The following is a 12,526-nucleotide window of genomic DNA, read 5'->3' as shown; positions in this document are numbered from 1 at the left end:
AAAATGCCTAATTTCTGTCCTGACCATGCCTTGCAATGAAGATCATTAGAGGCTCGTATTTATCAAAAAAATTGCATGCGACTGAAAGATTAACTTTGACACAAGGTCATTAAACTAACCTCAAGGTCACTAGCAGAAAATTTGTATTATTCTTGTTCGGTGTAACTCAGATGGCGTCTTATTGGAAATTGATTTTTGACATATATGTTGCTTGTGACTTGAGGGAGTGTATTCATCTGACCCTAGGTCATTGTTGCAAGTTCAAACTCACTGGCGGAAAAATTGCCAAATTCGTGTTCGGTATTAGTTAACTTTCTAATGGAAAAACCCTTGGAAGTTTTCTTACTTCACAGAAGTAATACTTATGTTCTGAAGGTTTGTCATGACCCAAGCTTATTTAGAAAATTTCAAAGTCACTGGCAGAAAAAAGTTTAGTTTTCTTGCTGACTCATGAATTTAAAAGGAAGTCACCCGTTTCTATTCATAGACATACCTTTTCAGTCAAGTATTTTAGATCATTGTTGGACGTGTATTATATTTACTTACTTGCAACAAATACAACATATAAAAATCGTTTAGAAGATCTACAGAAATAAAAAAAAAATAAACAGACATGAATGGAAAATACTGGTCTCGATGTCGGAATCTTAACATTCTAAGTCCATCAATCATACTAAATGCGCCACGAAATCATTGATGTTGAAATAAATTTAAGAACGAATGCATTTAATAGTCTTACAGAAATATTTAAAAAAACAAAAATATACATTTTCATCATTTTCAAAATTTTGTGAGTTAGCTACCAGTACCGTTGCTTTGATATCAGCTTATCATGTCGAGAGGGAAACATTAAAGGAGAGTTGGAATTGACTGGTTGAGGTCAAAGGTCAGTTCATTATGCAAGAGCATCAATAACTACAAATTGATTTGCCAATAATAATCATCAATCTTCAAAGAAAGTTTCGGCCTATGATTCTTAGATCATAGTAGATCGAAGGTTAGTAATGTAATCGATACTCTCTCTTTAAGTCTTTAGTGAAAAGGTAGCAAAGAACGTTACAAAAAAGATAAACAGAGAACATTTGCATGTCCAATATGTAATTAAGATGGGGGATTAAAATACATGTATATATGCATCAGTTGAAGCAATGATTAAAACTTTTTCTTGTAGCTGCATGCTTGGACACATACACAATTTTGGGTCCCGGAATAGGTGGGGACGATAATTACTGGTCAGGTACCAGAACACTAACGGAATGTCAGACTCTCTGCAATGGTGATGTCTCTTGTCTAGGATTCGAGTACCAAACTTCAGACTCGTCCTGCCAATTGTCAGGCACTGGCACAGCGGAGTCCAATGGAGATGGGGATTCATATTTTCATAAAAGAAACTGTAAGGACCGAAAATCGTGAAGCTATGCAGAAAAAAAAATAAAATTCATGCATTGGTTGTAGGCTAGAAATGGTGAAAGACAGTTCCTAATGTAGTATCTATATTTCAATTCTCCGAAAATGTACCTTTTGTGTTATATTTTACGTAGATTGTACTGCAACAATATTATCTTCTCAGTTGACGTTTTGTAACACCCATATATATTTAAGAAAACAAAAGAAAAGTCAGTAGAGCTTTAGGTCTTTCAATCATTTTCAGAGCCTTTACAATATATTTCATAAACAATGCCTTCTTTTTACGCTTTATCCATAAAAGAGAATCGCATGATAAATGGCTTCAGAAAATGCGTATATAAACATAAACGCAAGAAATTTTGTTAGTAGGCTAAATCTGAAAGGATGCCGACCGAATCTTTAAACCCCTATACAAATAAAGTTGCTTTAATATAGATGATTCTCTAAAAAAAAAAAAAAAGAAAAAGAAAAAAAAAAACTAAATGCTGAAGAGAAAAAATTTTGACCTTTGATTAGCTTAATGTGTACAAATGCAGTATTAAATATTTGTCAATCACTATCGTTTGTTCGATATTTTTAAATCATATATTTACTTATATTTATATTTTTAAATCAAGCAAACGGGCAACTCTTAGCTCATTTCTAGTATTTTAAATTTAAAACTATTTAAAATAGAGTTACACATGTGTTCGTATAGTTCAAAGTTCACATTAATGTACAAGGGCATTTCCTAACATAGTCTCTATTGGACGTCAAATAAACACTACATCCTTTCGTTATTTGTTCTAAGGTCATCTGAGTCACTCAGGTGACCTATCGCTATTTAGCTTTGTCCGTCGTCGTCCATCCATCCGGGGTTGGTCGTTAATTTTTTTAACAATTCCAGCTTCTGTTCGAACCATTGAACTAGTTTTTACGAAATCTATGGACATCTATCTATAGAGAAACAAAAATTTGTGGATTTCATGGTTTCTAACTCCCTCACCCCATATCAAAATTAATGCATTCTTTAAAAACCTTTACTCTTGGACATCATTGTTTGCATGATTTTTGACAAGCAGTGATCCCTCTACCATAATTGATCTTCATGGCCCCAGGGTTAGTGGTTCTGGTGGTACGGTAGAGCTCTATTGAGTACAGAGTGAAAGAGAATAAATTCTTCTCTAGTGTTTATTTATCGTAGAGAAATTAAGATCATTTTGATGAGCATGGGTACCTCTTCCAAAATTGTGAATTTGGAGGCCCCTGGGTCAGGTTTTTTGGTTAGTCCCCTACCGGTGAAACCGGAGGGGACTATAGGTTTCCTCTACGTCTGTCTATCTGTCCCTCTGTCTCTCCCACTTGGTTTTCCGCACTTTTTTTTCTAAGCGCTTGCAGATATTGAGCTGCTTTTTTGTATGTGAGTGTATCTTGATGAGTTACAGATCAAGTTTGCATGTCGTTCCGCTTCATTGATTTTTGATGGAATTACGACCTTTTCAATTTTTAAGGTTTTTCCGCATTTTTTTTTTATACGCTTGCAGATATCGAGCTGATTTTTGGTATGTGATTTACCTTGATGAGTTATAGATCAAGTTTGCATGTTGTTCAGCTCCAATGATTTTAGACGGAATTATGGCATTTTCAATTTCTAAAGGCAACCAGATTACACTTGCCGGTCGGGGATTAGTATTGCTAATGCAATACTCAGAATGCTTGTGTTGGGGTGGGTCTCTATACATTATACATGGAAAATGCATTTATTTTTTGAAAATATGTGTTTGGCCAAAGTTTTTTTTTCATTTGGTTTACGATTCCGCCGACCCTAATTTTCACCAATCATGAAAATAAAAATAATGTCTTTTTCCGACATATTTTTCCGGATTTTTCTCAGCTGAACTGGTGGGTTTTAAATTTTAGAATGCATCTTAGTCGAATAAGCGCTTATGAATATATGAGACCTTTACAAACATTTAGGTGACCGTAAATAAACACATGTGCAAACCAAAAATGGCGGTTCTGTCATGTAACAAGGTAATTCCTCACTGAAAGCAATGACACACACTTAAAGAACTTTTTCTGCATGGAAAAGTGAATAAAATCTTGGATGCATGATCCCTTTCTCCAATTGCAATGTCTCAATTGGCTAAATTCATACCGTAATATTGGAGAGTTTATGCCCAACCCTGATCGACCTAGCAGACACGGTTACACCTATAGATAACAGGGATTTATTAGTGCCTTCTCAGAGGCCGAAATTTGGCCCTATTCCCAATTGAAAATGAGTTCAGTTTTTCCCAATTTGGCAGTATTTTTTGCCAATTGGTGAACAATGCTTTTATTTTTAATTATCTTGAAAAAACACAAAGTAAAATTGTCAGACTGTCTGTAATTTTCATCTATTTAACTCATTTAGCAAAGCTACAGTCATAACACATGTTTAAAAACACTGTAAAAACATCACCAACTTTTAATCCGAATTTCCTCCTTTTTTCTAAAAAAGATGATATTGTGTGATTATGTAGATTTATTAAGTTATTTCCACCTACTCAATTGATCTGCGAGTGAATGGTAAGGATTTTAGGCATCATTTCAGATAGAAGAATATATTTTCAATGCATTAATACATATTAAAAGAGGACTTTTAGAAAATGTGTACTTAGTATTTTTGCAAGAGGTTTATAATCTCCAGAAACAGATACTATATGACCTAAATTGAAATCTCATACACACATGTACTACCCTAAGTTGTATAAATACTTTACACTTATTGAAGTCCAATTTACTTTTATTAGTCTATTATTCATAATTGATCTTGTATGATGAAGATGGATCATATTTAATTGTCGTTTGGTTGCCCAAATTAGAGTTCATGCTGAAATTTTAAATGAATTACCCCTGAATACAGGATTTAAGTAACATTTTAAAATTTTTTCCAATTTCATCAAATAGCCAATAATTTATTCCCAATTCCCAAAAAATGGTGTTTCCCAAAATAGGCTGATAAATCCATGGATAATAGTTAGGCCAATTTAGTGTTGAGAGATACATCTTAGTTGAAGTAACTCTGACCGGTATTTCACTGCATAAATTCAAATGTGTATAAAACATTTGTTAATTTATAGAAGTAAATTCAATATACAAATCTTTGCAAATTTCATACTCAATTGAGAGCAAAGCCCTTTGAATTACTAAGTAAATAATGAGCATTGCCTACTGTGCAGGTACATAACAAAAATTTAAAGAAGGACTTGATTGAGAAATTATTAGGCTTTTGTGCCGCAGGTTGAACATTAAATTTGATAGCTGCATGATCAAATTATTATATCCTTTATTTCAACGTCAATTACTTTTGGTATTGTTAAACAATTAAATTGTATTTTTCTTCAATCTAAATTTAACTTAAATTTGGATCCTTATTTTTAGTTTGTGGGGATATTGAGGTTTATAACACATCACATATCACTGAAGAGCACAAAAAGAAGTTGAACATCATGAACCAAGCACTGATTGACAAACAAAAATCAGAAGTATATGTAAATGAAAATGACATTTAGTCTAAAGTTAGAAATGAATCAAAATTAAATAAAAAGAGTTATGTGATCTAGACAATAAAACTTAAAAGTACTATTGACGTGTATTATTTTTATTAAAATAAACATTGCTGGTATTTTAAAATGAAACTGTTGAATCCTAAATTATTTTAATTTTTATTTTTCGACCACCCAATGCATTTTTTTGAGACAGAAAATCGTAAACCAAAAAAAAAAAAAAACTTTGGCCTTTCTGTGTATTTATTTAACAAACAAGTAACTTGATCAAGCGTTTAGAAAAAAAGTGCGGAAAACCAAGTGGGACAGACAGACAGACTCAGAGGAAACGTATAGTACTCTCCGGTTTCACTAGTAGGGGACTAATAAGTTCATGGTTAAAATGCCTATACCTAAATTGTGAGTTGCATGGTCTCTTTATGGGCCTGAGTAGGCTATATTGATAAAACATTAAAAACTGTTTTTTTTTAAAAAGAACTTTCTTCGTACTCCTTGGCATCGAGCAGGCAAATCAATTACACAGCTGTAAAAAACAAGGGTGTTTCTACCAGATTTGTTAAAAAATATGACTACTGGTTTAGGGGTTCTGGTGTTAGAACAAGGCTTTATTGATCATAAAGGGAAATTTTTTATTTTTTCTTTGATGGAAAAGATGCCCTTTAATTACTTATGAAAAATCAATCCCTGTTTATAATGTAACTGAAAGGTCACACCAATAAAAAAATGTAAGAAATTTATATACATGTATAAGTTTTTAATGGGTATGTAGACTTTTGTAAATTATAAAGTAAATACATGTAAATATTAGTCAATAATACCCTATACATTGTATTATAATTCTTATGTAAAGAGGGGGAGAGATCACAGAAAAGTGCAAGAATTGCTCTGTGCACAAGTATACATGTATGTCGATGCTAAAGTTAAGATAGGTGAAAGTGATGTCGTTAGCAGTGGCATATCTTGGCAAATACGTTGGACTTCGGTACGTATACCTCCCATTCTACTGTTGTTACATGTATGTCTTTGTCTTATTCATGGAATTGCGATATTTTTTAACTTGCCTGTTGGTGAAGTATTCATTTCATACTAACACTGCTGGTGGACAGTAAGTCCCTGAGGGTCTCTACAGCCCAGTAGCTTAGTACGTACTTAAGTACTATATGGATAAATATTTATTTGCTGTGGTAAAAATTTTGAAATTTATTTCTAAATTAAGGATTACCTCCCTCATGCATAGCTCTGATCCTTCTACATATTTGGATCCAGTCTTTGGCACCCCTTTTTTCAGCTCTTCAGAGTTTATTTCGAATTTCGAACGTTTCGGCATGAGCATCACTGAAGAGACATACTTTGTCAAAATGCGCATCTGATGCATCAAAATTGGTACCGTATAAGATTTACATAACACCTATTGAATAATTCATTGGACAGTGATACGAGGTCATAACCCCTATCCTTCCCTTTCCGAGGGACATAACCCCTACTCCCCCCTTATTAATTTTGGAAAACTTACAGATTACCTGACTAACTTTGTCCTAATTATCTTGTTTTTAGCAATTTTTGCTTTATTATATAATTATCAAATCCCCATTTTATCGGTCCTTTACATACAGGTTTAATAAACTAACGTTACAATACTTGTCCTAAATGACAAGTGAAAGGTATTAGTAGCCTCCAGAGCATCTACCTTGATAGCCACATGTTATACCACGTCATTGTAATACCCCCATGCATTTTTTTTCAACATCATACTAGATCAGCAAATCTCAAGAAATCTCCGTAATTTTTTTTCTCCTTAAAAAAATATTCGTTGGTCACACATGCACATTTCAAGAATTATTTTAAAAATCCAAATATTATCAAATGACACCATATGCAGTGTTTTAGGGTATATTGTTCTTTGCATTGTCAGGTTGCTTGGATTCATACACATCCATTGGAAATAGACGAAGAACGTCCGTATATTCGATCTGGGAAAGTTCCCCGCTTAGTATGCAACAGTGTGAAGATCAGTGTACTGGTAATACTCAGTGTTTGGGGTTTCATTACAATACTGGTGACAGCACCTGCGGATTATCGTCCTCAGCTTCGGCTTCATACGATCATTGGTGTTCATCCTGCCATTTTTATGTGAGAAATTGCCCAGGAGGTGAGAATTAATTCTCCGAATAAATTATCGTTCAATGCTGAAATTAAATTTACTACAGGATTGAACAAATCGCTACTGAAAATAAAAGTTTATCTCTCAAAAACAATGTACATGTAAGACCGCGGAACATTAACTGGCAAAATTGGAAATATGCAGCTTACGTCATTTCCATCTGTTCAAAACATTTAATGATAGACAATGAAATGGGCGGGTACATTTCGACACGGACGTCCGAGAAAACATTGGATTGAAATTCTAGTTTGAAATTTATTTTCAATCCACCTCAGCTACGCTAGAACGCACGGTGTTACTGATTGACCTAGAAGACAAATAAGTTGAAATATATATAAATCAGAATTTCTATCCCAGGTTTTTAAAGAAATATATAGGGACAAATATTTGATTTCTGTTTGGTATGTGTATGTGGGGTCGGGGAGGGGGTGGGGGGTGGACAATGTGCCTTTATTTGCCATTGACAATGTAGAGAAAATTTAAAAAAAATCGTTTGTACTATTTTTTTAAATCGTTTGTACGATTTTTAAAATCGTTTGTACGATTTAGAAAATCGTTTGAACGATTTAGAAAATCGTTTGTACGATTTAGAAAATCGTTTGTACAATTTAGAAAATCGTTTGAACGATTTAGAAAATCGTTTGTACGTTTGTCTGGCACATTCCTGTCTTGCAGAAACTTGTAGATTTCCTCAGTTGTAGGCATGATATCGTCCTGAAAAACGCCATTGTTTTCGCAGTTGATGGAGTGTCGAGCCCGATTATACAAGTGATCATAAAAACATTGTGAATGTAATCGTGATATGATGGTTTACTAATTATAACATTACAACAATATTCATACAGTTTAATTATCAAGATACAATTTATTATAAGTGTTTCTGTACCTGTTATAGTCAGCAGCGAAGGGACTTCTCTATACAATAGCTTTACCAGGTTTCTTATCCAGTACGCTTCTGTTCCGAATCAGAAGAAAAAAAAATCGTACAAACGATTTTCTAAATCGTTCAAACGATTTTTTTAAATCGTTCAAACGATTTTCGAAATCGTACAAACGATTTAAAACATCGTACAAACGATTTTCTTAATCGTTCAAACGATTTTAAAAATCGTACAACGATTTTCTAAATTGTTCAAATGATTTAAAAAATCGTACAAACGATTTTTTTAAAATTTCTCCACATTGTCAATATGGCACGAATACGCCGTCGTAAGAATCAAATGGCCGTCCCCTGAAAAAAATATTCTCTGTCTTCTACGACTTTGACGTGCCCTTACAATTACAGGCTAAAAAACTCATATAAATATGAATTTCAAAAAAAAAATGTATTTTGGAATTGAATTTATTTGTCTTTTGGATCATAATTCACACTTAAGGTTTGAAAACAGTTCAGGTGGATTGAAATTGAATTTCAATTTTTTCAGTGAAGACGAAAATAAATAATGTCTTTTGTCATCCTACAAATAATACATGTAAGTAAATTCTTTTATGTGAGGCATAGCCATAAATAATCTGATTCGACAAAATTTGCAAGCCCCCCCCCCCTTTTCTAAAATCAAATGGCCATCCCAACTTTTGTGTGTCCTCAAAATATTGCATAGAAAATTGTTATACAATAATTTCAAACTATACGTATTTGGGAACTGAAATTATTTGTCGTTTCGATCATACAATTATAACTTTGCGAAAAATAGCTCAGGTGGATTGAAAATGAATTTCGAATTGCAATTTTAATCCAATGTTTTCGCAGACGTCCGTGTCAAATTGTACCCGCCCATTTCATTGTATATCATCAAGTGTTTGACTGCGACATATGGAAATGACGTAAGCTGCATATTTCCAATTTTGTCAGTTAATGTTCCACGGTCTTAACACCAAAATTCAAAGTAAATTATTTTAGGCTTTCGACACATATTAATATTTATTTTTCATTAAAAGTTTAAAATTCTTAATATAATTAAAACATTTTCAATTTTGTTATTTTAATGCGTATATTATACTTGTAACAAAAACAATTTTATTATTATTGGTACAAATAAATAGTAAGGAATTTTTCCTATAGGTTGCTTTAACACGTATACAATGCATGGGCCAAACAATAAGGGTGAAGGTGTCATTTTGGAAGAAACGTCAAAAACAAAAGATGAATGTGAAAGTCTGTGCAACACCAATGAATTATGTCAAGGATTTCATTACAAGACCGATGACGGTTTCTGTCAATTAACGCTCTCGAATAATGCTGTTATTGTCGGCCTTTTCTTCACTTATTGTGGGGAGTGTTTCTTTTATCAAAGACACTGTCCAAAAGGCAAGTCAACAGACTTTAAGGAGTTATTTGAAACTTTCAAATGAAGTTTTCAAAAAAAAAAAAAAAAAATCAATCATCAAAGTTAACATGTTTTCTGGTGAAGATGATAACTTAATATACAGTATTAACAGTCATTAAAAACAATTAAAAAGGTTGGCAAGAGAACATGTTCCCAAAGAGTTTCATAAAGGTTTTCGTTCGTGATGTTCGGTACTAACTGGGTTATTTATTTATTTATTTATTGTAGGATGTTTTAATACATATACTACTGAACAATACAAGACGGGATATGCTGTTTATAGTGAAAGTACAATGACGGTAGAGAATTGTGAATCCGAATGTAATGATGATAGTTTCTGTGAAGGATTTGCATACAGGACCGATAATTCCCAATGTCAACTATCCACTTCTAACAGTGGAATTCCTAGCTGGTGCAGCTCTTGTTATTTCCATAAAAGACAGTGTTTCCAAGGAGGTGAGATATCTTGATTTTTTTATGACTTGAATTAAAAGCTGTTAAAGTAACGGAGATACCGATTAAAATTGTTAAACAATAGAATCTTAATTCAAACGGTTTTGTATGGAAAGGAAAACACATTTCTAATTGTGACCTTGAATTTGCCAAAATGACCCTGGTTAAAATGATCGATTGATTGTATGTAGTTTTACGTTCCGATCAGAACTTTTCACTCATAAAGAGACGTCACCATATACGGTGAAGGGTTTCAAATTTAGACCTTTACTAGGCACTCAGGGCCATTGAGCAGTGAAGGTTCTTTATCATGCCATTGCCTACCATAACACGAGGCCTCGGTTTTTAAGGTCTCATCCGAAGGACCCGCAACTTTTCACTTCAAAGTGCCGAGAGCTTGGCGAAGGAACAGTTGCTACATATTTTTTTTTATCGATTTGGGTCAGTTGCGGCCGTGACTCGAACGAGCTTCCGATCACGGAGCAAGCGCTCTATCGACTGAGTACCGTTGACGGTGACGACATATATATTTAGAGCATATGTCAATAATACAAGCCCCAACATCATGGAATTCTTAGAAATGAATACGAGGTCTTACTTGCGCGTGTGCTGAATTCTGATTGGTTAATGTTCAGGTTCCTGTAATTTTCTGCTTTTCAGTGAAATTCTCTCAAATCTAAAATGTAGCTCTTTTTTATGGCATATTATGAGATGCTTTGTATGGAAATTTTTGAAATCACGCGCATGCACGTGTACTTTTAATCCGATTGGCTTATGTTCATTTTGCTGTGTGTGTGCTGTTCTTTTCCAAAAAAAAAAAATATACTTTGGAAATTAAATTGTATAGTCTACAAAACAAAGATCTGGCCCAATTTAATGAAGTTGATAGGGAATGGAGCATCAAGAAGGAGTAGAGGGAGCGTTTCGGGGAACGTCTGTAACGGTCCCCGTTACAATTAGAACTATAGTTAAATTTTATATGTTCTTCAGAATAAAATATTTCATTGTTAGAAATGTCAAATGTAGGGTTTAAAACAATTTTTTGCAATAGTAGGTTCAGGGAGCTCAGCAACAACTGCAAGTTTGGTTACAACTACGGACACATCAGCAACCGATATCGAGTCATCAACTAGAGAAAAGACGACAGATGTGTCAGTAGGTCTGGGGAGTCTAACGACATCTGCAGAAACATTATCATCTGAAAAAGTAAACGATATCCAATCAACGATAGAAAAGACAACACATTATGTGTCAACAACTCCTGTAGAAATAATTTCAATCAACAACTCTGTTCAGTGCAGCTGCGTGTGTATTGATTTGAACATGACACTTGAAGAGTCCATTGAACGTAGAAAGAAGGAGCTGATAGTTAATGTTGATGAATTATCATCCACAAAAAGAAAGTTAATCAGCGTAGACGATCCTCGACCCTCAGCCAAGACGATAGGTTACGTTGGACTGGCGTTTTGCGTCTTTCTAGGAGCTTTAATTGTTTTACCAGATTTTTTTTCAGTTGTATCTTTCACTGTACGAAGTATTAAAAACAGAAGTTAATACTCTTTTATCCCTGTGTTTAAGAAAGTTGCATTCATCAAAACAATACAAAAATGATTTTTTCATGAATACTGAGATATCACGCATGTCTAATTTAAGGAACAACTCACTGGTATTTGGGTGTTGCTAAAATGTGGAACAAAATAGGAATAGGATGTAAGATGGTAATTAAAGTTAAAAAATTGTCAAAAAATTATACAAGAACTGATGCTTTACACGTTTTGCGCTTATATAAACGGAGACTATGACGTAGTTAAACAGAGTCATTTGACCATGTGTCCTTCATCCCCTTAAACGCACTTTTATTGATCCTTCTGTCGCGGGTTCGAATCCCACTGTGGGACGTGGAGACCGGTCATTCGGATGACACCGTATAAACCGAGGTCCCGTGTCGCTGTAGGTGCTGGCACGAAAAGGATACCTCACTGCTAAATGGCCCTAAGTGCCGAGTATAGGTCAAAATTTGCAGCTTTCCACCGGCAAGTGGTGGCGTCTCCATACGAGTGAAAAATTCTAGAGATGGACGTTAAACAACAAACAAACAAACGTACTTTTGACTTAGATCTACCTTTTCAAACTGCAGGATACAATTATAAGGTCAAAGGTAGAACTCAGTCTCGCTCATCTAGATTGTGACAATTAATTTGTACCGACTGTAGACAAAAGTATCGGAACGATTCACGTGGGGTTACACAAGGAAAGCAAATGTGAAGCATTATTTACAGCAGACAGTTTCGGTGAAGAACACTATTTGAATAACGATGACAACAGTCTATTTTCACCACGATCGTCTTTTTTTTGTCGTGTGCGACCTAAATGTAAGTAATGAATAATGGCCCTGAATCATATATATGCATAGGAATTTGTTAAAAGAATAAGTTGCTTAATAATTTCAGAATGGAAATTCTTCATAGACATTGACAGAATTGTCAATTGTGCCCAATACATAGAATTTACAGAAATGTCTGTAACCGAGGAAATTTAAGAACGGCTCCTAAATCAGGTCGTAGGAAGACATGTCCACTGGCTGATGTTACGGATAAGGAAGTTATCTAAAAAGACGGTATGATGTTTCCCAAACAATCAGAGCTATT

The sequence above is a fragment of the Saccostrea echinata genome, unplaced genomic scaffold (assembly GCF_033153115.1).
Source record: "Saccostrea echinata isolate AGI-Se365-2 ecotype Australia unplaced genomic scaffold, CSIRO_AGI_Sech_v1 ptg000054l, whole genome shotgun sequence".
Lineage (NCBI taxonomy): Eukaryota > Metazoa > Mollusca > Bivalvia > Ostreida > Ostreidae > Saccostrea > Saccostrea echinata.
The sequence above is the reverse complement of the archived record's forward strand: the minus strand, read 5'-3'. Positions refer to the sequence as shown.